At 41.7% G+C, this 27,285-nt stretch overlaps 1 long non-coding RNA gene across 1 annotated transcript in view; it reads left to right on the forward strand.

Moving 5' to 3' along the window:
- LOC133045757 (uncharacterized) overlaps window positions 1–27,285 on the forward strand; it is a 315,619-nt gene that overhangs the window by 200,841 nt on the left and 87,493 nt on the right. The gene's annotated exons all lie outside the window — the stretch shown is intronic.

Consider the following 27,285-nt stretch of genomic DNA (forward strand, 5'->3'; position numbering starts at 1 on the left):
GACATGGGCACTGATGCCACGGTGGGTTGACCAAAGCCACAAACCTGGCTATTCTACACAGAGCCATCACAGCAATGGTGGCAGTGGGTGCCCAGGGATGGCCTGCTGCTGTTGGCAAGAGCATAGCTGTGTTTTACTCTTTCATTGCCCTTCTTCCATTGGGAAATGCTAGCCTCCCTTTTTCTCTTCTTTTAATCAAAGAGAGGTCCTATTCGGGAAACCCTCTGTCTAAGGCACCCTTCTATCTTGACTGTTGCTTTTTTTGGCTTCCAGGTTAGAAGGGATCCAAAATGTCCTATTGTTGGTTGAGCTGTTAGAAAGACCTGCCTCTCATTCAGCATGGATGTGCTAGTCTCTGCCTCATAATGTTGCACTGTGGGAGTTGTGTACAGCACACAGGCCCTGATGCACAGTATGAATGCTAGCTGGCATCATAACGTTGGTAACTAGAAACTGTTGGAAACCACAAACTTTTTTTGTGGACTTCTGACTCTTCCCCAATCAGCTGAGTACAGAACTAGCTAAAGTGGTCGCCCCTCCCTGGCTGGCACCTAGGGATTCTAGGAAGTGTGGCTTGCTTTTTATTTGTCTGGGTTGTCAAAACTGAAATGAGAGAAGAAATCACACACACTCTTGAAGTCTCAGGGTCACTTCTGCTGCTGTATTCTCATTCCCTGAGAGTACTTTGTCTACCCGTTCATTTGACCTCTCCTTTCGTTTTTCAACCCAATTTCCCAAATGGCTCTGACCTGTGCCGGAGAGTTTGGTGACAAAACTGGCTATGAACCAGAGATACACCTCACTCATAAATGTTTCAGCAGGGAAAGAGGAACAAGTGGAAGTCTCTTGAGATCTTTCTGGAGGCACCACAAACACTCATTCTCAGCTCCTAAACCCAGCAGCTAAAAGCTGCCTTTCCCAACCACAACTCACAACATCTTTTCTTACTAACTTTTAATTAGACCACCAATACATGTGTGTATTCTCCCAGTAAATAAAAATGAAACTTTCCAGATAAAGCAACTATCTCTGTGACCAATCCTTGTAAAAACAACAAATCAACCAGACCCATATCACCCCTGAGGTTACCACCATCATCTTTGTCTCCATCTTTAATATGCCTTTCTGTGTCTTTCTATACCTATGTCTGGAGACACTGAAAATAAATTTTCCTGTGTCTGTTATTTATCTATTGCTATGCAACCAATTACCCCAAGCTTAGCAGTCAAAACAACAAATGTTATTACCTCCAAGTTTCTGGGTCAGAAAGACAGGGAGGAGCTTAGCTGGGTATTTCTGACCCAGAGTGTCTCATTAAGTGGCAGTCAAGCTTGTTGGCTTCAAGCTGGGCTCCCTGGAAGGCCAGGCCCAGACCGAAGACCGACATGCAAGCCCGCTCACATGGTTGTTGTCAGGTGCCTTTCCACCAAGGCTTCCTCACAGCGCTGCCTTATGACATGGGAGCACGGTTCCCCAGGGCGAGAAATCCAAAGAGCACCCAAGATGGAAGCCCAGTCTTTTGTAACCTAATTTCCAAGAGTACATCCTGCCACCTTCTCTTCATTAAGCAAATCAGTAAATCCAACGGTAGGAGGTTCTCCCTGAGGGGAGGAGATTGTCAGAAGCCAGAAATCGCTGGGACCCATTTTCAAGGCCACCTACCACTGTATGTTTAAATAAAATATACTGTCCTTGACTTTCTGTACCTCTCCTCTTTCAGTCAATGATGTCTTGGAGATCTGCCTATGTTGACACATGTGTCCTAACTCGATTTAAATATAGTGTAGTGTTCATGGGATAGATCACTGTTACTTAACCCTAATTTTAGTTGTTGGTTTTTTTTTTTTCAACAATACTGATGCACATACTGCAGATTCCACATCTGGCCATAGGGATTCTATTCTGTAGTAGGCTAGGAGTAACCATAAATCTTCTTAATAGCTCCCCAAGTCTTTAAGGGTACAGTCAAGATCAAGAGCTCCTGGTACTGATATACTACAGTTTATTTATCCTTTTGTTTAAAACCTCTATTGACAGCCATTCATATTGTTTTCTATGTCACATACCTCCATGCATACCCATACCAAGTGGAATTATTTCAAGGAGCAGGATGTGTATTTTGTCTCCTGGAGAAGGCCAAACAGCCCTGGAAGTTCCATTCCCATCAAAGCATTCCTGTTTCTCCAAACCTCATCAGCACTTATTATCAAGCCTTTGAATTTTAGTCAGTCTAGTGGTTGAAAAATGATACTCATCATTTATATTTTACTACAGCTTTAAAGCCATATGGTTGCATTCATAGTCATTGTGGGAATCCTGTGTAAATATTTAATTTTAGCTTTTTTTTACAAAGATAAGTAAAAGTCTGAAATGACTGTTAGCTTGATTCTCCCCTTACGTTCTTTGATATTTGTATGACAGAACTATGCTCTTTTCTCTTCCTTTTTGCTTCCAACTTTTTCTCCTTACTTTCTTCCTTTAATGGCAAGGCTTCATCTAGATGTAGACTCATTTGCGTAAACTCAGCGTAATTTAAAGATTTGAGGTGCGTGTACTGTTCTGTGCTGGTAGAATTCTCCCAAACAGAACTGTAGGCATCTCAGAGGGTCAGGCACAGCCTTGGTCTCCTGCTTAATTTCTCTCTCTCGCCATCACTCTTGCGGTGTAGTGACTACTTTGTCATTCCTACCAGACAAGAAGGGTCATTTTTCTTTCCCACGAAGATGACATGGACCTAATTGTTCATCCCACATATGTTTTACTGAGCACCTTTTATGAGTCAAGTTCTGTTCTAGACAGACCCCTGCCTTCAGGGACCTCATATTCTCATAGGAAGAGATAGTCAATAAACAAGATATTGAATGCACAAGTTAATTATAAACCATGGTAGAAGGTGATGATCACAATGGGAAAAAGATAAATCATGCTAAGAGAGTTTCGGAGTGTGAGAGTTAGAAAGAGAGCAAGATGTAATATTGAATAGAGTCCTCTGGGGAGTTCTCAGTGACAAGGCATTCTGGGTTGAATTGCACCACCCCACTCCCACCCCCAAAAGAGAGATGTTGAAGTCCTCATCACCAGTTCCTCAGACTGTGACCTTATTAGTAGGCAGGGTCTTTACAGAGGTCATCAAGTTAAAATGAGATCATTAGGGTGAGCTTTAATCAGTAGGACTGGTGCCCTTATAAAAAGGAGAAGCTTGGACAGAGATCACACAGATGGGAGATTAAATGAAGAGAGACACAGGGAGAAGATGGCCATCTACAAGCCAGAGGATGCCTGAGGCCACCAGAATGTAAGAGACAGAGCTGAAACAGATAGCTGCCTAGCATCTTCCAAGGGAGGCTGGCCCTGCCAATACCTTCATTTTGAACTTCTGGCCTCCAGAGCTGTGAGACAACACATTTGTATTGTTCTAAGGCCATGGTTTTTCCAGTGGTCATGTATGGATGTGAGAGTTGGACTATAAAGAAAGCTGAGCGCCAAAAAATTGATGCTTTTGAACTGTGGTGTTGGAGAAGACTCTTGAGAGTCCCTTGGACTGCAAGGAGATTCAACCAGTCCATCCTAAAGGAGATCAGTCCTGGGTGTTCATTGGACGGACTGATGCTGAAGCTGAAACTCCAATACTTTGGCCATCTCATGCAAAGAGTTGACTCATTGGAAAAGACCCTGATGCTGGGAGGGATTGGGGGCAGGAGGAGAAGGGGACGACAGAGGATGAGATGGCTGGATAGCATCACTGACTCGATGGGCATGAGTTTGAGTAGACTCCGGGAGTTTGTGATGGACAGGGAGGCCTGGCATGCTGCAATTCATGGGGTCGCAAAGAGTCGGACACGACTGAGTGACTGAACTGAACTGAACTGAAGCCACCCAGCTTGTACTTTGTTATGGCCGCCATAAGAAACTGAGTGAGCAGTGTAGACCCACCTGCTCCTAGAATTTATGGGATCTGAGGCAAGGGTTCAAATGGAGGTCCACATGCTTTATATCCAAATACTTCAGAGTTTTAAATCAAGCCAATAATCTGTTCACTAAGCAAGGTTTTATCTTCCTCCTTTAAAATTTACTTTCCTAAAAAAAAAAATAAATAAATAAAATAAAATAAAATTTACTTTCCTTATGACCAAAAGACATTCCCGACTACTCAGAATTCTGACCAGAACATGATCCTACAAGCAGACCAGGCCCAGGCCCACAGCTCTCTCTGCTTCTCTTCCTACCCAAGGCTCAGCGCAAACAACTGCCCTTTGTGGCCTAGAGGCTCACCTGGGGGCCGGGCTGGAGCCGGGGGAGAGCTTCACAAAGGCCCTGGACGTGAGCTTGGAGTCTTCCAGTGGCGACCCCGGAGTCCAAGCTACCCAGCACATGATCTCCAGGGTTCTCCCTTCCAGGTGGGCGGGCACTCGCTTGCCCTGCAGCCTGCTCACTCCAAGGCGAGGAGCGCAGCCAGACAAGGCAGGGTGCTCCAAAGCAGAGCTCCCCGTGTAGTGCGGGAAGCAGGGCCTCGGGGTATGAAAGAAACAGAGTAAACATGAGAAATTTGCAGAGCAGTTTGACTTGCTGTGACAGCCAAGGGTTTGGGGCACTTAAATTTGAATTTCTTATTTTTGTATATCACAAATATTCTTTTTTTTTTAAAGCTTGTTCCCCACTGATATAGAAAATGTAGAAACCATTCTTATTTGTCTGTGGATAAACAGAAGTCAGCTGGATTTGGTCTAGATGCCACAGGTCACCCTCCTCTGGTGCAGGAGGTGGAGGAGAGGGCTGCTGGAGGAATGTTCTCGAATGGGGTTGAGGAGCTGTAACCCAGTGTGTCTATGGAAGGATTGGTTTACACTGGAGCACAGACTGTTCATCTACAATAGCAGGAAAGGGAAATTAAAAAATAGGGCTTTGGTGACTGAAATATTTTGCTTCAAATCCTCTTTTAAACCTTTAAAACTGTTTGCTTTCAGGAAAGCACATGCATTCTCCAAGCTGGAATCATTACTGTGAATGAGGTGCATTGTATTTACCCCATAGATTGGGAGACGGGAAACACATACATTCAATATTTTCATTTTCCTTCTCACTCTTAGCTTCAGTGATTGAATGATCCAATTCAACTATTAAATATTTTTTGTTGCTTCTTTATTATTAAAGGAGAAAAGCCTCTTTGATGACAATGGATTTTACTCTTTCTTTGGACCTTATTCTCCCTTCTCTCTGAGAACAAGCACACATAATTCTAAGGACCTTCTTCTTGTTTTCCCAACCATTTCAGGCAACTCACCAATATCCTGAAAGCCAAGGTTGAACTCAAACTCCAAATTAGGGAATTCTGATTTAAATGCTAACCAAGGTTCTGAGAGTCATGTTTTTCTTTCAACATTGCACTTGGTTTTTGTTTTTTGTGTTTTTTTGGAAGAAAAGAGCTACATGCCCAAAAATTGATTATTGTAATTACACACACTGTATACTGATTCCAAACAGCCCACCACGAAGTCCTATTCAGAAGACTAAAGGGTGGAGAAACTCCAAGAAAGAAGGGAGAGGGAGAATGTCACTCAGCTCCAAACCTTTCAAAGCCATTCTAGTAGGGATCCACCCCCATTTCTAGTCCTTTCTGTGACCCAGCTACTCTATCTTCCAGTGAAAAAGAGGAGTAGATAATGATCTGTGGAACTCCATCAGTTCATTGATTTTATACCCTTTGGGGGTTACACCATGAATAGAAACTTCTCATAACAGACTTTATGTTTTCTATAGTCAAAAAAGCTTGGTTTCCACTGGCCCAGCAGTATCCATATCTAGTAACCAAAATGTAATTCTCCTAACCCTCCTGGACAGCACTTAGAAAACATGCAAAATAAATATCAAGACATAAGTCAAAAGAGAAAAATATGAGGTGTTCAAACTTTCAAACAGCTGCTGAAAGTAAAGGACAAGCCATAGTCTAAAAAATTTTAATTTTCTTTTGAGTATTGACATTAACAAGCAAGATACTTTGTCAGTGCTAATCCTCTCATAAAATGTAAGTTGGACTATTTCTTAATGGAATGTCACCACAGGAGGCCAGCTCAGGTCTTGGCTGTAAGACTTTCCTGGAATATTTTATTTCCCTTGGAATTTACAGTACTGTCTTGTTGAATCTCATTTGACATTCTCACAATTGGAGCATTGTATTAGGCACAGTGAAGCAGAAAATTCACCCTGTTCTGGTCCCCGTTCCTCCTTCCTCTGCCCTTGTGAAAAATTTCCCACTGTCTTATCCCACTGAAGCAAAATGTTTAGGAGAAGACCAATGTCACATCTAATTCAGTCCACAGTCCCATAAAAGATAGGTTTTTAATGCCTAGAATAAATTTTCCATTCATTCAACAAATAGTTTGGTTCAGTGGTAGCTCCAAGGTTTAAAATGTGCATAGCTGACTTATCCCGGTTTACCGTCACATAACATTATACCATGTCTCATACAGTGTAAAAGCCTTAGAGCATTATACATCCAGTTCCCCTCCTACCCCTTGTACTGTTGTCATGCATTTTACTTACACATATGTTATACTGTCCATAACATTTTGCTATTTTTTCTTCAAATGGTCGATTAGGTTTTAAAGAAGTTACAAATGAAGGCAGGAGCTTTATTTAATGATATCATTTAAAAGGTTCTTCATTTCTTTGTGTAGATTTAGATTTTCGTTTGTTGTCATTTTTCTTCTCTTAAAGGACTTATGTTAATATTTCTTATGAAGTTCTGCTGGTGATGAATTTTGTTTGGTTAGTCTGATAATGAGTTTGTTTCTCTATTTTTGAAGAATATTTTCACTGACATCGATTTCTAGAGGGATAGCTTTTTCTTTCTTTCAGTACTTTAAAGATGCTATTCTACTGCATTATGGCTCACATCTGTGGTTTTTTGGTTTTGAAGGGTTTTTTTGAGAAGTCAGCCACAATTTATATGATCATTTTTCTGTATTTAACTTGTTTTGTTTATTTGACTATTTCTAAAATTTTATTTTCATCATTATTTTACATCAGATTTCTCATAATGTGCATTCGTGTATGTTTCTTTTTGTTTATCTCATCTGAGATTTGTTGGGCTTCTTGAATCTATGAGTTTCTATCTCTCATCTAATTTGTAAAGATTTTGGCTTATATTGCTTAAAATATTTTTCCTGCCTGTCTATCACTATCTTCTCCTTCAGGAACTAAGAAATAAATTTTAGGCTTGGTATTATCCTACAGGTCATTAAAACTCTGTTCAGTTACTTTTTTCAGCTTCTTTCTCTGTATGCTTCAGTTTTATTAGTTTCTTCAAATTCCCTGATGTTTTCTTCCATAGTGTCTCATCTTCTGTTTCATGTTGAATGCTGAGTTTTTCAGTTTTAGATATCAGTGTAGTTCGTTCTTATTATTTCCATTTCTGCATTGAAACTATCTATTCCATCATAATGTTTTTATTTTCTTTTAATGTCCATGATTTATAATCATGTATTTTTTTAAAGCCTTGTCTCCTGATTCTATCACCTCTGTCTTTTCTAGTCTGTTTCAATTATTGACTGATCTTTCTTACTTCACACTTTCTTGTTTCTTCATGTGTCATGGGCATTGTGAATGATACACTGTTGAATATCTGTGTTTTGTTGTTTTCCTTTAAATAATGTTGCATTTTGTCTAGAAGGCAGTTAACTTCCTTATGGATTAGCTTGATCCTTTCAATCTTGTTTTTACTATTTCTTAGGGAAGGTTTAGTATAGTCTCAAGTCTGAATGGTAGCAGCTCTTCCCCTATGCATGGTCTTTCTTTTGTGTTAACCGAGCCCCCAGAATTTTCAGTGGTCTCTCCAATTACTCTTAAAAACTTTCTCTCAGTTCTGTTCACATTCTAGAATCTCAGTTCAACTCATAGTTACACAGTATTTATTCTTTGCCTATTCTTAGGGATGCTTATCCTGCATACACGCCACTTGGTGTTCACCCAAAGGTTGTAGGAGATCCTCGTGCAGATTTCTGAGGCTCCTTGTATTACTTCCATCTCTCCACAACTCTGCCCTGTAAGTTCTGGTTATGTTACCAACCCTAATTCCAATCTGCTTGGTGAAACTGACATTCTCTTCTTCGGTTTTCCCTCCCTCTACCATGATCTGAAAAGAGCTTCAGAGCAAAAATCCTGGGCAACGAGAGGGATCAATCACCTCCTGCATTTGAAGGACAAAGTATAATTTAACCAAGATTCCAACCAAGTAGTGTCACGCACATTAGACATATTACTTAAACCTTCGATACAAAGGAGACGTGAAAGGGTTTACACAAAATTATTTTGCAAGTTGGACGTCATTAATCTCCGCCCTTTAAACCTCACCTTTCTATAAGATTCACAAGAAGCAGGTGTGATGCTGATCTAGAGGCAGCAACAGGAGACCAAGCCCCTGTTACAACCTAAGTGTAGATACTACAAGGCTCACCAGACTTTATTCACAGAAGGGCAGACTGTCTCTCCAGGGTCTGGCCATATATCTTGAACACCACTGATTTACTTAATGAGAACCCACTTTTTGTATCTAATATGTTAATTTAATACCCCTAATTTTACCAACGAAAATACTTTTCTTATGTTATTTTTATTATTTATCAAAGACTCTTCCACTAAGGATTGTCAATGCTTCTGGAATCAGGCCTTTATAATTTAAAGGAAGCTGAGTGCCCCTGGTTATAGATTCTTCATTTTGGCGAAAATCTTCCTTAGCATGTAGCTTAAGGCAACACATAGTTTATCTCACTGTTTGTGCTAAAGTCTTGAAACATCCCCTTACCCTGTCTATAACAAAGAGCTGGCATTAGCAAAAAACTCAAATCTGTACCCTCTAGGATCAGATGCTTTTGAACCAAAGGGGAACATCAGATGCTTTTGGACAGAATCTAGGAAATCTCTCACAAGGATAATCTGACTTCCAAGGCTGTTTATCCCTTCATAATCTGATTTTTCATATTAGAGACCAGCATTCCTGCAGTCCTTCTCTGTCTGTGCTAAGCTGACTAGCATCGAGGCCTCAGGGTTGCATTCCAGGGGACTAAGGCCTTCAGGTTCTGTGGATCAGAGCGTGTTACAAGGCCAGCCCAAATTCAGAAGGTAAAGAAGTTGATTTGATAGGAAGAGCTTCAGAGACTTTTTGGACCTGTTTCAGCTACCACACACTATGTATTCTGAAGACAAGGAGCAGGGTTCTATGAAAGTGTCAAAGAGATCAGCAGAATCTCACATGGCTGAAGGCTCAGCACTATCCACCAAAACCAATGTCTAAAGTGAGATCTCAAGAATGAAGAGACATTAACTAGAAGGAGGATAGTGTTTAAACAGCAGGATCATCATGTGTAAAGACCTGTGGCAGGTAATACATTCCATCAACGTGAAGAATGCAAGAAGGCCTTCATTTACAAAGGGACAAGTCTGGAAATGTCATGGAATTGTGAAAGGATACTGCTTGGTCAATAAGTATGGTAAAGAGAGCACTGAACTCAAACTTCAGACAACCAGGAGTCCCTCCCAACTTGGGAACTCAGTGGCTGTATCTTCTAATGGGAAAACGGTAGAATAAAAGGGCCATAGAATCATCCAGTGCTGTTTCTGAAATGTTTTCTGAACACTGTCAGTGAGGTGATCCTGGGTCTAAAATGTTTGGGAAGTGCCCAATTAAATGAGTTGATTGCTGAACTGTTTGGAGACTTTAATAAGTTTATATGTATTAGGACCAACATGTGCTGATAACTTTAATAACTAGCTCTCTGAGAAAAAATATAGCTCTGATTTTGAACATTTGTCAATTTCTGGAGTACAAATGTTCCTGCTCTGGCTGGTGTGAAGTTATCAACATCGTGTCACTGATTCACAGAATTCCTGAGTATTTAACCATCAGCTGCCAAGCCAGCTTCAGTACAGCTCTGTTAGGACTCTCAGAGGCAAAGAGAATGAAGCTTTGCCCAAAACTTCATGGCTACTGCACCCTTTTCATCGGTCATCTAAAAGGATGAATACTTACTGAACACATGTTAGGAAATTCTGGTTTAGTTATTTTATAAGTAGGGAGACCAAGAAGCTAAGTGTCTTGCCCATAAACACAGATCTAAATGATTGCAGCCATGAAATTAAAAGACACTTGCTTCTTGGAAGGAAAGTGATGGCCAACCTAGACAGCATATTAAAAAGCAGAGACATTACTTTGCCAACAAAGGTCCGTCTAGTCAAGGCTATGGTTTTTCCAGTGGTCATGTATGGATGTGAGAGTTGGACTATAAAGAAAGCTGAGTGCCGAAGAAGAATTGATGCTTTTGAACTGTGGTGTTGGAGAAGACTCTTGAGAGTCCCATGGACTGCAAGGAGATCCAAGCAGTCCATCCTAAAGGAGATCAGTCCTAGGTGTTCATTGAAAGGACTGATGTTGAAGCTGAAACTCCAATACTTTGGCCACCTGATGCGGAAATCTGACTCATTTGAAAAGACCCTGATGCTGGGAGGGATTGGGGGCAGGAGGAGAAGGGGACGACAGAGGATGAGATGGTTGGATGGCATCACCAACTCGATGGACATGGGTTTGGGTGGACTCAGGGAGTTGGTGATGGCCAGGGAGGCCTGGCGTGCTGCAGTTCATGGGGTCACAAAGAGTTGGACACGACTGACCGACTGAACTGAACTGAAATGCAAATTAAACTCTTCTGAACCTCAGTTCTATAGCAAAAAGTCTAATGTTTCTCCTCCTTTCAAATATGTTCTAGATTCAAAACTGCCATTTTCTCACCATGTGCCATGGTGAGTACTCTGTTAAACAAGTATAAGCATCATCCCACCTGATGCTTCCAATGCCCTGTGAGATGTCTAATTTTATTATCCCCATTTAAAGACGAAAAAATTAGGGTGCAAAGATGTTAGGTAGTTCTACCAAATGCAGCAGAGGCATGGTTTGCTACGAGATACCTTGCTCGCATGTAGAGAATTTGGTGCCATACTGCTCTATACCATGGTCAGGTACAAGAAAACAAGGCTTAAGAAACAAACAAACAAAAGAAACAAAAAAGAAGAAGAAAAGTGAAAAAAAAAAGAAAAGAAAACAAGACTGGTGGTCTTCTTTTTCAACAATAGTGACAGCCCTTCCCTGCTCTGATCCTTGAGCCAAAACATCCCCATGAGCCAGGTTTAGGTAGCATTCAAGCCATCAGCCCAGTCACCCCACCAGCATTTGCTGATGCGTGGTGTTATGGATTCAATGTTTGTGTTCCCACAAAATCAGTACCTTGAAATCCCAACCCCCAATGTGATGGTATTTGAGGGTGAGATTTTGGGAAATCATTAGGAATAGATGATGTCATGAGGGTGGGACTGTCATGACGGGTTTAGTGCCTTTCTGAGAAAAGACATCAGAAAATTCACTTGCTCTGTGTATGCATAAAGAGGAGGTCACCTGATCACATGGCAAGATGGTGGCTGTGTACAAGTTAAGAGAAGAAGCCTCAGAATTCAGCATCTCTTGCTACAATCTTGATCTGGGACTTCGCAGCCTCAAGAAGTATGAGACACAGATTTCCATTGCTTAAGCCATACAATCTATAGTGTTCTGTTAGAGCAGCCTGAGCAGAGAGATGTGGGTGAGATGCTGAGTCTGGAGGCTGGAGCAGGAAGGAGGGAGAAAATTAGTTCAATGGCCACAGAATTCGTGACCCCACTTCCCAGGACTCCACTTAGTAGGTTAGTAATAATAGCTTCCCACTTAAAATCTTTCACATCCATGATGCCATTTGTTCCTTAAGGGGCTCTGGTAAGTGTTTCCTGCCTCAGAGAAGTCTGACTTTGTCCAAGCAGTGAATCATCTTCTGTCTCTGTGTCCTTCTTAATATATCAAGCAGCTTTATATTAACTGCAGGCTATAGATTAGGGATGGTTCTCCCTGAAAGCAAATGGGAATGACCTTTGAGAGGCCTTCAAGATTTTAGGAAATGTGGTGTGCATACCTTCAGATGCAAGTTTGAGTAGAAGGAATACCATTCAGTAGTATGGCACAGTTGCAGAAGCTGAGGATTAAAGCCAACCTTTAATTAATACAGTGTAGCACTTCCTAGATGTTGGGCACATTTGAAGGGTTTTATGTGTATTAATTCACTTAATCTTCACAATAATAGCCCTAAGATATAGCACTTATTATTGCTATGCCATTTTACACCTTAGGGAGATAAAAGTGTAGAGGAAGAAACCATAGCTCTGACTTCAGGTGTCTCTAGATATTTGGTGTGTGTATAAAAGGCACAGGAGAGGAGTGAGGGATTCCAGATCACAATGTATCATATTCTCTTTCTCAGTTTGCTTAGAATCAGAACCACAATTTCCCTTTGCTGTACATTTGCACCAGCAGCCTGATTTCAGCTTGAAGCCCGCTTCATTCATCACTCCTTCAACTGAAGGTGTTGAAACATTTTGTTAAAATGCAAATCTTACCCCGGAGAGGGAAACACATTGAACCAATATTTTCCATTTCAGCTTTTTTTTTTTGTGAATTCATTTTCTTGATTGGTTTTTGAGTCATTGAAAAAGCCCACCCAGGGTACAGAAGTAAGGGTTTTCTGTGGTTGGTGGTGGTAGTGGTGGTGATTTTGGAGGAATGGGAAGGGCCAGGCATGATGCTCTGTCCTAAGGAAGCGTGACCATAACTAGTTCCATTCACTGAGCGCAAACCCCACGCCAGGCACTGTGCTGTGATCGCTAAAGTTCACAAAGCCATACTCTTCAAGGTGAATATCATTGTCTCCCATTTTACAGGTGGGAAAACTGAGGTTCAGGCGAGGTTAAGTGCCACGAAGGGAAAGCCCAGACACAGCATGACAGCTCTGAGCACCCTGGCAAGCTGGAAACACCAGAAAAACACTGCACATTTAGTGTGTATGTGTGAGTATGAGGAAGGAGAGATGAAGGTGAGTTACTGTGAGGGGAGGATGTGCAAAGAAATATAATCAGGGCCGGGCAGGAAGGACAGGTGCTCTGGCCACCCTTTCCTTCCAACTCTGAGCCCACACTCTGTCCCTCGGGGGCCTGGAATAGCCGGCAGGTGTCCACTCCGGTTCTAACTGGCTGTGCAGCTGCCCTAGAGACCCCACCACACACACACACCTCAACAGAGTCCCCCTGGCTCTCTGGGGTCGATGCCTCCCGGAAGGCCAGGGCCAGTCTCTGACCCTGGTCCCCACAGCTCTGTTGGTCGAGGCCTATGTGTCTTTCAGTGTCATTGTGTCGCCTTCCTTCTGTCGTCACCTGAGCATGCAGGCAGATGGAAGGTTGGCACCAGGCCAGGTGGGGAGGGGCAACGTCTCTAAACCCTAGCAGGCATGATCTTGGCTCCTTGCCATCTCAAGAGAGCCATCTCTCCAGCCTCCCCCACCAAGAAGTGGCCCTTGGACAAGACGAGCTCCCCCTTGATCACCTTCCTTCTCAAAGCAAATGAATGGTTGAAATTCTGCCCCTGACAGCTCAGTGACGCAGAGGAAATTGCTCAGAGCCCTCAGTTTCCCCATGTGTGAAATGGGGTGATAAGGGTAATTGTCTGGGTAGGTGGCTGTGAAGATTGAGTTACTCCACAGACACTGCTGAGCCCAGGGCCTGGCAGGTAATAAATACCCATCGGTGTTCTCTGCTCTTGGTGGGGGTGTTATTTATCCATAAAGGAGGAGTAATACCAGTCACAGTAGTCTTGGGCTGCACTCTGCATTTTGGCCATTTTGCTCTTCTACATGCACACACACACACACACACACACACACACACACACATCATGTCTGTGGGCGTAGGTACACAGCCAGAGCCAGCAGGTGGGAGCTCTGTTCAGCTCTGGGCTGTGCCCAGCTCCCTGGGGCAGTCCTGGGCAAGTCCCTCATGCTCCTCACCTGGTTCTGGGGTGGACTTGAAATTTAAGTGGAAATTGCTGATGTGAACTGTCAGGAGTCAAGACCTGGGGGCACAATCGAGGTGGCAGATGAGTTCTTGGGGCAGTGTTTTGCCAAAAGTTTTCACTTTCATCTCAGGTTCAAAGAATTTGTTAACAAAATAAGCCACTTGTTATATACAAATAAATAATACAAATATTTATCAGAGAATTATCGAGCTTACTTTCAATATACTAACATTAAAAGAAAAGAGAGATAGAAAGAGCAGAGAACACAACAAATTTGGTTTTGACCAACATCCAGACTTAAACAGAGATGGAAAGTCCCATGTCACAGCACATCTGGAGTCCCAATTGGGAAAGGGTCCCAGGCAGTGTGTCCGAACCACAGGTGAGACTTTAAAGATTACAGTTCAGGGATTCCCTCTTGTAATCCCTGGTAAGGCAAACTGATATCATCATCAATCTGTGACCAACTTGCAAGCCTGATTTCATGTTAATGATGTGTGTTTTGTCTTGTAAAACTTGGAATGTTGCTAAACCTGGGACTTGGCCAGGCCCCCTCCAGAGGTTCAACAATATCAAGATTCCTCCTCCATTTTATCTCAGTTCAGTTCAGTCACTCAGTCGTGTCCAACTCTTTGTGACCCCATGGACTGCAGCACACCAGGCTTCCTGGTCCATCACCAACACCCAGAGCTTACTCAAACTCACATCCATCGAGTCAGTGATGCCATTCAACCATCTCATCCTCTATTGTCCCCTTCTCCTCCTGCCTTTAATCTTTCCCAGCATCAAGGTCTTTTCAAATGAGTCAGTTCTTTACATCAGGTGACCAAAGTGTTGGCGTTTCAGCATCAGTCCTTCCAATGAATATTCAGGACTGATTTCCTTTAGGATTGGCTGCTTTGATCTCCTTGTAGTCCAAGGGACTCTCAAGAGTCTTTTCCAACACCACAGTTCAAAAGCATCAATTCTTCAGTACTCAGCTTTCTTTATAGTCCAACTCTCACATCCATACATGACTACTGGAAAAACCATAGCTTTGACTAGATGGACCTTTGTTGGCAAAGTAATGTCTCTGCTTTTTAATATGCTATGTTGGTCATAGCTTTTCTTTCCAGGAGCAAGCATCTTTTAATTTCATGGCTGCAGTCACCATCTGCAGTGACATTGGAGCCCCCAAAAATAAAGTGTGCCACTGTTTCCATCCCTTCTATTTGCCATGAAGTGATGGGACTGGATGCCATGATCTTAGTTCTCTGAATGTTGAGTTTTAAGCCAACTTCTTCACTCTCCTCTTTCACTTTCATCAAGAGGCTCTTTAGTTCTTCTTCGCTTTCTGCCATGTCATCTGCAAATCTGAGATTTTGATATTTCTCCCGGCAATCTTGATTCCAGCCTGTGCTCCAGCCTGGCATTTTGCATGATGTACTCTGTGTATAAGTTAAATAAGCAGGTGACAATATACAGCCTTGACATACTCCTTTCGGATTTAGAACTAGTCTGTTGTTTCATGTCCAGGTCTAACTGTTGCTTCTTGACCTGCATACAGTTTCTTAGGAGGCAGATCAGGTGATCTGGTATTCCCATCTCTTTAAGAATTTTCCACAGTTTGTTGTGATTTACACAGTCAAAGGCTTTGGCGTAGTCAAAAGAGCAGAAGTAGATGTTTTTCTGGAATTCTCTTGCTTTTTTGATGATCCAACAGATGTTGGCAATTTGATCTCTGGATCCTCTGCATTTTCTAAATCCAGTTTGAACATCTGCGATTTCATGGTTCATGTACTGTTGAAGCCTTGCTTGGAAAATTTTGAGCATTACTTTGCGAGTGTGTGAGATGAGTGCAGTTGTGTGGTAGTTTGAGCATTCTTTGGCATTGCCTTTCTTTGGGACTGGAATGAAGACTGACCTTTTCCAGTCCAGTGGCCACTGCTGAGTTTTCCAAATTTGCTGGCATATTGAGTGCAGCACTTTCACAGCATCATCTTTTAGGATTTGAAATAGCTCAACTGGAATTCCATCGCCTCTGCTAGCTTTGTTCGTAGCATTACTTACTAAGGCCCATTTGACTTCACATTCCAGGGTGTCTGGCTTTAGGTGAGCCATCATGGTTATCTGGGTCAGGAAGATCTTTTTTTATATTTCTTCTCTGTATTCTCGCCACTTCTTAATATCTTCTGTTTCTGTTAGGTCCATACCATTTCTGTCCTTTATTGTGCCCATCTTTGCATGAAATGTTCCCTTGGTATCTCTAATTTCTTTGAAGACATCTCTAATCTTTCCCATTCTATTGTTTTCCTCTATTTATTTGCATCGATCACTGAGGAAGGCTTTCTTATCTCTCCTTGGTCTTCTTTGGAAGTCTGCATTCAGATGGATTTATCTTTCCTTTTCTCCTTTGCCTTTCACTTCTCTTCTTTTTCTCTGCTATTTGTAGGGCCTCCTCCGACAACCATTTTGCTGTTTGCATTTCTTTTCCTTGGGGGTGGTTTTGATCACTGCCTCCTGTTACCATGTTACGTACCTCCGTCCGTAGTTCTTCAGGCACTCTATCAGAGCTACTCCCTTGAATCTATTTCTCAATTCCACTGTATAATCATAAGGCATTTGATTTAGGTCATACCTTAATCGTCTAGTAGTTTTCCCTACTTTCTGCAATTTAAGTCTGAATTTGGCAATAAGGAGTTCATGATCTGAGCCACAGTCAGCTCCCGGTCTTGCTTTTGCTGACTCTATAGAGCTTCTCCATCTTTGGCTGCAAAGAATATAATCAATCTGATTTCGGTGTTGACCATCTGGTGATGTCCATGTGTAGCGTCTTCTCTTGTGTTGTTGGAAGAGGGTGTTTGCTGTGACCGGTGCGTTCTAAGCACCGTCTCATCTAAGGTGCTTCAAGTCTTGTGCTCACAGCAGGCAGTCACTCAGTCACTCCCAGTCAGGGCAGTGTCCAGGCAGGTTAGAAGCAAGGTCAGTGGCCTGCTCTGCTTTGTCTCTGAATCCTAAACGAGGCTATTTATTTAATTTCCCTAACAGGCAGCACTGAACTTTGAAAAGTAGGTGGTGTCACCTCAGGGTCAGGATAGCTGGCTTGTCCCAGAGTTGGGGTGAGTGTGCCACTGATCTCTGGGCGTCAGGAAGAACTGTGGAAGGTGTCCTACCACCCGGCCTGGGCTGCCTTGGATTGTGCAAACTTGGGAGCCGTGAATTCTCTTGTCTCTTCTAGCACTACAATTCAGCAGCTGAAACCTCAGGTTTGTCTTGCAGGGCCAGAAGGTTTGTCTCCCTGCCTCAGGGGGTTAAGTGACTGCTTTTGAAAAGACAAAGCAAGAGATGCCGTGATAAGATAAGGAGCTCTGTTTTCTGAGACACTTCTCAGAAAGAACAGGCTTTCCACTGTGATCCAGAGGATAAGAATCTAAGCCTCTGCATCCTTCAGCCCATCCCTACTCCCCTCAGCCACGCACCTGGGCCACTGTGGGATGTGTCTGCCGCTGCTGCCATCTGCTGGAGCGCCGCAGTCTGCAGCCTACCCGCCTGTGAGTGGCATTGAAGGCATTTGCAAACTCCAAGCCTGAATTTCAGCTCTTGTCCTGATGGATATAGTGTTTTTCACTGCTGCAATTACTAGTATTTATTGAGCACCTACTAAGGGCCAACACTATGCTTAGTACTTCAATGAATTGTCTCCCTAAATCCATTCAGGAGAGGAAGCCTATGTGAGCCGGGATTTTTATCTCTATTCTTCATGACAGCATCTCCAGTGCCTAGGACAGTACCAGGCACAGAGTAGGGACTTGGTGGATAGGGATTGCTTGAGAACAACTATAAAGATGGATTCTGTCATCACCCTGGTGTTATGGATGAGAAAGTTGTTGCCCAGAGACATTGTGGCTCTGGCATTGTGGGTAAACTTGTGAGGGAAGCGGGAAAGATTCTGGCCATAGGCAGTTTGTATATTACTTTGGGTGGTTTTGATGCTGACAAAGTCAGGTAACATGTAGGAATGAACACCTCCAGCAGTCAGTGTTCTCTGGAGCTCAGAACACTCAAACCATTAGGGAAATAAACCAAATCAACAAAATATTGCAATGGGGTCCTGAGAATTCAAGGAGTGTTCAGGGTTCTGGCCAGGGTTAGAGGCCATTGATATATAATTGGTGCTTTAAAAATTATTATTATTATTACTAAAATGATTTTTTGAGCAATTTTTGAGCAATTTCAACTGTTTTTGCAGAACAGTTGAATGGAAATCACAGAGAGTTCCCTTTTGCTCCCATACTCCCTCCTCCCTCCCTGTTATTAATATTGTGTTAGTGTGGTACATTTGTTACAATGATGGGCTGATATTGATGAATTGCTGATATTAACAAATCAGTAATTTATTGATAAACCAATCAAAACCTATCCAAAAAAAGTCCATAGATTCCATTACAGTTTTCTCTTGGTGTGATATGTTTTAAGCGTTTGGAGAAATGTGGAATGACTTGTATCCAGCATTATAGAAGCATACAGAATAGTTTCACTGCCCTAAAAATCCTTGGTATTCCACCGGCTATTCCCTCCCTCACCTCCCCCTGACTCCCTGAACCCCTGGCAATCATGCATCTTTTTACTATCTTCATAGTTTTGCCTTTAGGCTTCTCTTGTGGCTCAGCTGGTAAAGAATCTGCCTGCAATGGGGGAGACCTGAGGTTCGATCCCTGGGTTGGAAAGATCCACTGGAGAAGGGAAAGGCTACCTGCTCCAGTATTCTGGCCTGGAGAATTCCATGGACTGTGCAGTCCATAGGGTCACAAGAGTCCGACACGATTGAGCGACTTTCACTTCACTAGTTTTGCTTTTACCAGAATGTCATATAGTTGGAATCATAGACTATGTAGCCTTTTCAGATTGGCTTCTTTCCTTAGCAGTAAGCATTTAAGGTTCCTCTGTGTCTTCTCAATGCTTGATAGCTCATTCCCTTTTATCACTGAATAATGTTATATTGAATGGATGTGCCATAGTTTATTTATCTATTCACCAATTGAAGGGCACTTTGGCAATTGTCAGTAAAGCTACTATAAACATTCATGTGCATGTTTTTTATGGACATGTTTTCAACTTGCTGGGTAAATTCCAAGGAATCCAATTGTCATATCGCACAGTAAGTTTTATAAAAACTGACCAAACTTTGCCTTCCAAAGTGTCTGTTTCTTTTTTGTTCTTCTGAGCATCACTTTTTTTTTTTTTTTTTAACATCACTTTTAATAACACTCCTGCTGGCCTGGACCTGTTCTCTAGGTTGACAGTGCCAGGAGATGACAGGCCTACGATTCCTTCCTTCCTGTCTGCATCTGACTCCCTTGATGAGCCAAACCCACTGGCCCTGCTGAAAGGATGAAAACAGAGGATCTTTTCTTCCCACACAAAAAGGGACCCATCTTAAACAAAGCATGGGGCTGAGGCAACTCTGGTCATTTGAAATCCCCAAGTCACCGCCTTGGGTAGGAGAAATGGGCCCACCACCATGAAAGGTTAACCTGTGCCTTGTGGTTCAGAATTCTTGGCCTGGGCTTGGGTACACAGGCTGGAAAAAAACTGCTGCTGTTCTGGTGTGTGGAGCCGTCAGTCCCGCATCTGCGAATCCCTCTTGAAACTGACGCCACTGGGATCAGGACACCCAGCTCCTGTTCACATTCTGTCCTTGTAAAGTGTTGAAGATATAGATAGCACCTTAATTTGCATCATCCCCAGACACATGTTCTAGAGATAGTGGTACTATGGATAAGCAAGCTAGGAGGGTTTTGGGGGGGGGTGGTTTTCCCACATTTTTTTCCTCTCTTTTCAAAAATCTTATGAAAAGTTAGATAGGACCATTTAAAGTTACTTCCAAAACTTTTTAAAGCTAACATCAAACTGTAGCTGAAGGAAAGATAGAAGGACCTTTTTAATTGTGTCTTTGATATTATTTCCCAGAATCCAAAATGCCCAGTTTGGTTGCTTTAATGCATTTTATTTATATCTCCTCTTCTTGCCAAAGACAAACAAACAAAAATCTTCACCAAAAACTTGCAGCAAGTTGTTTCATGGCAGGTTTGTTTTTTAAGGCTCATACTCTCTGGTGACTGTGTAGGAAAACTCAAAGAATTTCATGTGAACAGCTTTAATCCAGGAAGAGAAAAAAACTTTAGTTATGCTGGTAGGAGGAGGGTTTATTTATGTGTCTCAATTTACAAGCCTAAGCATTGCAAATGTAAACTCTCGGAAGGAAAATTTTGTCCTAATTACTTAACTGAATCCAGAAACATCTGCTTTGATTTCCTGGAACAAGTCCAGTCTGCTCTTCATCTGACGTTTTAAAGCAGGCGGAGGTAAGTTCACAACTCATACCTTTTCTGGTCCCGCTAAGTATTTCTCAGAGAGTGGGGACAGGGTGAGGTCCAGAATAAATAATGTTGATCAGTTCTCCAAATGTTTCTTATAGAGACTTAAGTTTGAGAATCACTGCTCAAGGCACAGCTTACTTTTCCTTTTTAGGTATTTTTTCCCCCTCCTTTTCATCTTCACCTACAAAATAGTGTACCTGAATAAATCGTTTCTTCATATTGTGTTTGGTTGGCTCATTGAAAACATTTTAACTCTTTTTTTAGAATTTCTTAAACTTTTACTTTTTGAATGAATACACAGTAAAACTGACCTTTTGCATATATATACATTTTGATGAATTTTAACACTTGTATAGATTCACGTTACCACAACCACCCATCAGAATGTTACCCTCCCACCTGCAACTCTACCCCACCAACCCCAATCTTTGGCAACCACAGATCTATTGTTCTTGTTGTTTAGTTGCTAAGTCACGTCCTACTCTTTGTGACCCCATGTAGCCCACCAGGTTCCTCTGTCCATGGGATTTCCCAGGTAAGAATACCAGAGTGGGTTGCCATTTCCTTCTCCAGGGGATCTTTGTGACCCAGGGATCAAACCCGTGTCTCCTACATTGGCAGATGGATTCTTTACCACTGAGCCACCAGGGGGACCCACAGATCTATTATCTATCCCCAAAAGTTTTGTCTTTCCTGGAGGATTTCATAAATGAATTCACACAGTGTTTCACATTTTGTGACTGGCTTCTTTTACTCAGCATAATATCTTTGAGATTCATACAAGTTGTCACCTGTATCCACATTCCGTTTCTTTTTATTGCTGAGCATAATTCCATGGTATAGATGGAACCCGGTTTTGTTTATTCACCCATTGAAGAATATTTGGCCATTTCCGGTTCTGGGTAGTGATGAGTAGAACTGCTATAAACATTTATGTATACGTTTTGGGGTCAAGATAAATTTTCTTTATCTTAGATACATTACCCTAGATAATTTATCTAGGGTAATACCTGAGTTGGGTTGCTGAGTCAACTGGTAGGTATATCTTAAGGTTATCAGAAACAGCCACTCTGTTTGCAGATAGGCTGGACCATATTGTGTCCCCCCGCTGCCAGCAGTGTGAGAGAGTTCCAGTTGCTTTGTATCCTCACCAATACTTGGGATAGTCAGCATTTTAAAATTTCAGTTATTCCAATGGTAACGTTGTAGTATCTCCCCGTGGTTTTAATATGCGTTTCCCTGATGGCTGATGACATTGATCATCTTGGTATGTGCTTATTTGCCATCCACATAATTTCTTTGAGGAAGTATTCAAGTTCTTGCTCATTTAAGTTTTGCTGTATTTAAAAAAAAGTTGTATTGTTCATTCTCTTGCTGTTGAGTTTTGAGGATTTTTTTTTTAATTGAAGTGTAGTTACATAGTTACAATATTATGTTAGCTTCAGGTATGTTAGTTTCAGCAAAATGATTCAAATATTCATGTATGTTTAATTCTTTTCCATTATAGTTTATAACAGTGAGCATTCTTAATGTATTTTGGATACAAGACTTTTGTTGGATTGATGGTCTATAAATATTTTCTCCCAGACATAGCTTGTCTTTTCATTAGCAGTGTTTTTCTTAAAGTAAGTTACTGATTCTGTTGAAGTCCAACTTACCGGTTTTCTTCTGTTATGGATCATGAAGATTTTTCCTTATGTTTTCTTCTAAAAGTTTTATAATTTTATATTTTACAATTAAATCTATGATTTAATTAGAGTTAATTGTAGTATAAAATATAAGATTTAGGTCAGAGTTCATTTTCTTTCATACGGAAGTATGAATGTTTTAACACCACTTATTGAGAAATCTCTCTTTTTCTTTATTGATTTACCTCTATTTTTATCAAAAATTCAATTGGTAAAAGAGTTTTGTATGGGACTTAGTGTTTATTGGAAGGAAGAACTGGGGAACTTTCTGAAGTAATGGAAATAGTGTGTGAGTTACATGTGGACATAGATTTGTCATACCACTCATTTTGCACACTTCTGGTCTGTGCATTTTGCTGTATGTGAACTACACTTAACTTAAAACAACATCAGTTGGCCATGTCTGTGTAGATCTGTTTCTTTTGTGTGTGTGTGTGTGTGTGTGTGTGTGTGTGTGTGTGTGTGTGTGTTCTGGTCTTGTTCTTCAAGTTGTTGTTTTTTTTTTTAATTTATATTAGTTAGAGGCTAATTACTTTACAATATTGTAGTGGTTTTTGCCATACATTGATATGAATCAGCCATGGATTTACACGTGTTCCCCATCCTGAACTCCCCTCCCACCTCCCTCCCCATCCCATCCCTCTGCACTAGTGCACCATCCCTCATCCTAGTGCACCAGCCTGCACTGGGAGCCTGCTTGCAGTTTGGTAGAGGGTGCCATCTCTGGGGCCGAGATTGCCCCTTGCCGGCTCTGGCTGTTGCCCGCCTGCCTCCCTGCCTCCGGTGGGGGAGGGGCCAGTCTGCAGCCAGCTAGCTCTCCTCTGGTACTCGCTCAGTCCTTTGTTTTGTGAGCAGGCCCGGCAGGAAAGTCCTCTCTCTCTCTCTCTTTTTTTTTCCTCTCTCTGGCTATTCCACAGTTTGGGTGACTGTCTCACGTTAGCTCCCTCAGATTGTCCTCAGGGCCTTCAGGCCCAGTCCTTACACTAGGCATGCAGCCTGTGCCTCCCTGTTCAGCCCCCACTTGCTGCTGGCGGACGCGAGTGTCTGGGCTACTTCTCTGCTGGGAATTGCAGTTAGGCACGGAATCTGTGGGGTTTTGTTTTGTTTTTCTCCCAGTTATGTTGCCCTCTGAGATTCCAAAACTCCCCACAGACCTGCCGGTGAGAGGTTTTCCTGGTGTTTGGAAACTTCTCCTTCACGACTCCCTCCCCAGGACAGGTTTCCATCCCTAACTCTTTCATCTCTCTTTTGTCTTTTATATTTTGTCCTACCTCCTTTCGAAGAGAATGGGATGCCTTTATGGGTTCCTGGTGTCCTCTGCCAGTATTCAGAAGTTGTTTTGTGAAACTCTGAGATTCCAAAACTCCCCACAGACCTGCCGGTGAGAGGTTTTCCTGGTGTTTGGAAACTTCTCCTTCACGACTCCCTCCCCAGGACAGGTTTCCATCCCTAACTCTTTCATCTCTCTTTTGTCTTTTATATTTTGTCCTACCTCCTTTCGAAGAGAATGGGATGCCTTTATGGGTTCCTGGTGTCCTCTGCCAGTATTCAGAAGTTGTTTTGTGAAACTCTGAGATTCCAAAACTCCCCACAGACCTGCCGGTGAGAGGTTTTCCTGGTGTTTGGAAACTTCTCCTTCACGACTCCCTCCCCAGGACAGGTTTCCATCCCTAACTCTTTCATCTCTCTTTTGTCTTTTATATTTTGTCCTACCTCCTTTCGAAGAGAATGGGATGCCTTTATGGGTTCCTGGTGTCCTCTGCCAGTATTCAGAAGTTGTTTTGTGAAATTTGCTCAGCGTTCAATTGATCTTTTGATGAATTCGTGGGGGAGAAAGTGATCTCCCCATCCTATTCCTCCACCATCTTAGGACCGCCCTCTGTTTTTACTTTTGGTTCTCTCCGTTTCTGCTTTGTATGTTTTAAAACTATTGTTAGGTGTATACACATTTATCATTGTTATTTCTTCTTGCCATATTAATCTTTTTATCATTATGCAATCCTTTTTATCCTTGATAATTTCCTTTGCTTCAGTGTCTACTTTATCTGACATTAATGAAGCAATTCAAGTTTAATTTTCCTTAGTTTTTACATGGTATATCTTTTTCATCTTTTTTAACTTAATTGGATCACTACATTTAAGATGAGTTTCATAGAAGTAGCATATAGTTGGTCATGTTTTTAAATCCATTTTGATAATCTCTGTCTTTGAAAATTGATGTGTTTGACTCATGTACATTTTAATGCAATTTTTGATATGTTTGAATTTAGTCAACCCTTTTATCTGCTTTCTGTTTCCTCTGTTTTTATTGTGGTTTCCCCTTTCCTGCCTTTTGTGGGGATTATTAGAATATATTTTTTAGTAGTCCCATTTTTATTTACCTGTTCTGTTCTGTGATTTTTCAGTCATCTCTCTACTATTGATTTCCAGTTTGATTCCCTTGTGGCCCGAGAGCATATTTTGTATGTATGTATTCTGTTTGTGTGACTAGATCTCCTTGTATAGTATTTTTAGCAATTGCTATAGGGATTACAATTTACATAATTTTTCACTTTTCACTTTTAAATATTTTAGCATTTCAGATTGAATATTGAAACCTTACCAGTAAATGTACCAAGTTTTTTGTACATTCAACAGACAATGAAAACTCCAGATAATGTTATAATTTTTGCTTTCAACCATCTATCGTATTTTAAGAAACTCAGTAGAAGAGTGGCTTCCCAGGTGGCTTAGTGGTAAAGAATCTGCCTGCCAATGCCCAAAATGTAGGAGATGTGAGTTCAGTCCCTGGGTTGGGAAGATTCCCTGGAGGAGGAAATTCTACCGACTCTAGTATTCTTGCCTAGAGAATCCCATGGACAGAGATGACTGGCAGGAGAATCTCATGGACAGAGGAGCCTGGCAGCTTGCAATACATGGGGTTGCAAAGAGCTGGACATGATTGAGCATGCACGCACACACAGAAGAGTAGTCTATTGTATTTACTTAGAAATTTGCCATTTTTGTGTCATCATACTTGACATTATAAATTTCTTTCTGGTATCATTTTCCTCTACCTGAAGAACATCTTTGGAAATTCTTTTAGAGCAAGTCTTATGGTAATTCTCTTGATTTTCATTCACCTAAAATATTCTTATTTCAACTCATTCCTAAAGGATATTTTCCCCAGACTAGAATTCTGACCTGACATAGTTATCTTCCTGCACTTGAAGTATGTAGTTGTACTCCATACCAGACTCCATGGTTTTTCGTAAGAAATCTCTAGTCACTTCAGTTGTTCTCCTCCAGTAAGTACGTGTTGGTTGTTCCTAGGTGCTTTCAAGAGTTTTTTTCCCTTTTACTTTAATTTTCATCAGTTTTATTATTATGTGTGTAGATTTCTTTAGGCTTTTATTATTGGGACTTGCTAAGGTTCCTAACTCTGCACTTTGACAACTTTTGCCAAATTTGGGAGGTTCTTAAATTGTTATTTCTTCTAATGTATTTTCTGTGTTTTTCTCTACCTCTTCTCAAACTCCAAGATTAGGAATGTGTTTTTGTTTTTTAACTTTGCTACACTGGGTCTTAGTTTTGGCACATGGGATCTTTAGTTTCAGCATGTGGGCTTCACAGCATGTGGGCTCTTAGTTGCAAATGCGGGATCTAGTTCCTGACCAGGATTCAAATCTGAACCCCCTGCCTTGGGAGTGCAGAGTCTTAACCACTGGACCAACAGGGAAGTCCCCCAGATAGGAATGTTAAACCTTCTGGTATTCTCTCCCAGGTCCTTCAGGATCTGTTTACTTTTTAATCTTTGTTTTCTGCAGTGCTCAGGTTGTTTTCTTCCTATTATTCTATCTTCAAGTTCACTGACTCTTCTCTACCATCTCTATTCTGCTGATGAGTCCATCCAGTGAGTTTTTCATTTCAGTGATTGTATTTTTCAGCTCTAAAATGTTTACTTGAAAAAGAAAATACGATGTTTATTTGGTTCTTTTTATCTTCTTTTTGAGACTTTTTGTTTTCCCATTTATGTCCAGGGTCTTCCAGATTCCTTGTTAGAGCATTTCTTTAACAGCTGCTTTAAAGCTTTGTCAGATAATTCTGATATCTGTATTATCTCAGCACTGGTGTCCTTTTGCATGTGAGCTGAGATTCCCATTTCTTTATATGCTGAGAAATTTTGGTTTCTATACTGGATATTTAAAATGTTACATTATAAGATTCTGAGTATTTCTGAAATCCTATGGAGAGTGTTGATATTTTTGTTTTAGCAGTTAATTAGCCCAGTGGGGCTCAGTCCTCAGTTTCTAATCAGCTTTCTATGGGTTGTGGTTTCAAAGTCAGTTCAGCTTTTAAATCTTGTGTGGTACTATTTAGATTTGTGCCATATGTTCACCACCCAGGGTCCAGCCAGGAACTTGGGCATAGACTATTCTGTAGCTCAGTTCTAAGGGCTATGTGTGTTGTTTAGAGACAATTCCAGATGTGAGTGAGTGAGCCCAGGAGCTTTCTCCTCTCTTGAATGTCCCTGACACTTTTCAGTTCCCTGAACTCCACTTTTTGCTCACCTGGGCAGAAAACTGGAGCTTTATCAATCTCACTCTGCCACACACAGCCCACAGGTGTGCTTAGATCCAGAGCCATGTTTTAGGACTTAGAGGGTTGAAAAGCAATGACGGTTTGCCTTACCTTTTGGAGAGACCACAAGTCTTCTTTTTGGAGGCAAGTTCCCTTCCAAGTGCTAAGCTCCCGTGGGTCTGCACTGCTGTCTCTCCTCTGACACCACCACCATTTGCACCTCAAGACTACTTGTGGGCTGAGGTGCGGAAGGATGGAAAAAAGAAGAAAGAACAACAGCAAAGCAAAGCAGGGTGTTTTCTCATCCTTTCTTAGTGCTAGGAAACCTCATCTCCTCTCCTCGAGCCGGAGATAGAGAGAGAGCTCCTCCTGAGCTCCCCTGTCCTCACCGATGCCACTCAACAGTTTCAAGCTGCATTGAGTTCAGACCACTCGGTCCCAGAGGGAATAAAGGACCCTTGTTGTTTGTTTACTTATATACAATACACTTAGCAGCCCTAGCTTTTTCATTACAAACCAAGAGAATCTGGCTTTCCCAAAAGATAGGATTTTTACATCTTGAGTAACTGAAGGCTTTGTTTTTGCTTGTGTGTCCTTTCTTACATTTAAAGTAAAGTTTCTGTTGTAATGTAGTGGGCATCTGTTGGGCTTCTTTCGGTGATAGCCCTTGCCCTTCTAACCCTGAAATTCCTTCAGGGAGCCACTGCTGACCCTCTGCCAGGCTGTACAACGTGCATATTCTGCGTGCCCTGAGTGCAGTTGT

This window comes from Dama dama, chromosome 24 (assembly GCF_033118175.1).
Source record: "Dama dama isolate Ldn47 chromosome 24, ASM3311817v1, whole genome shotgun sequence".
NCBI lineage: Eukaryota > Metazoa > Chordata > Mammalia > Artiodactyla > Cervidae > Dama > Dama dama.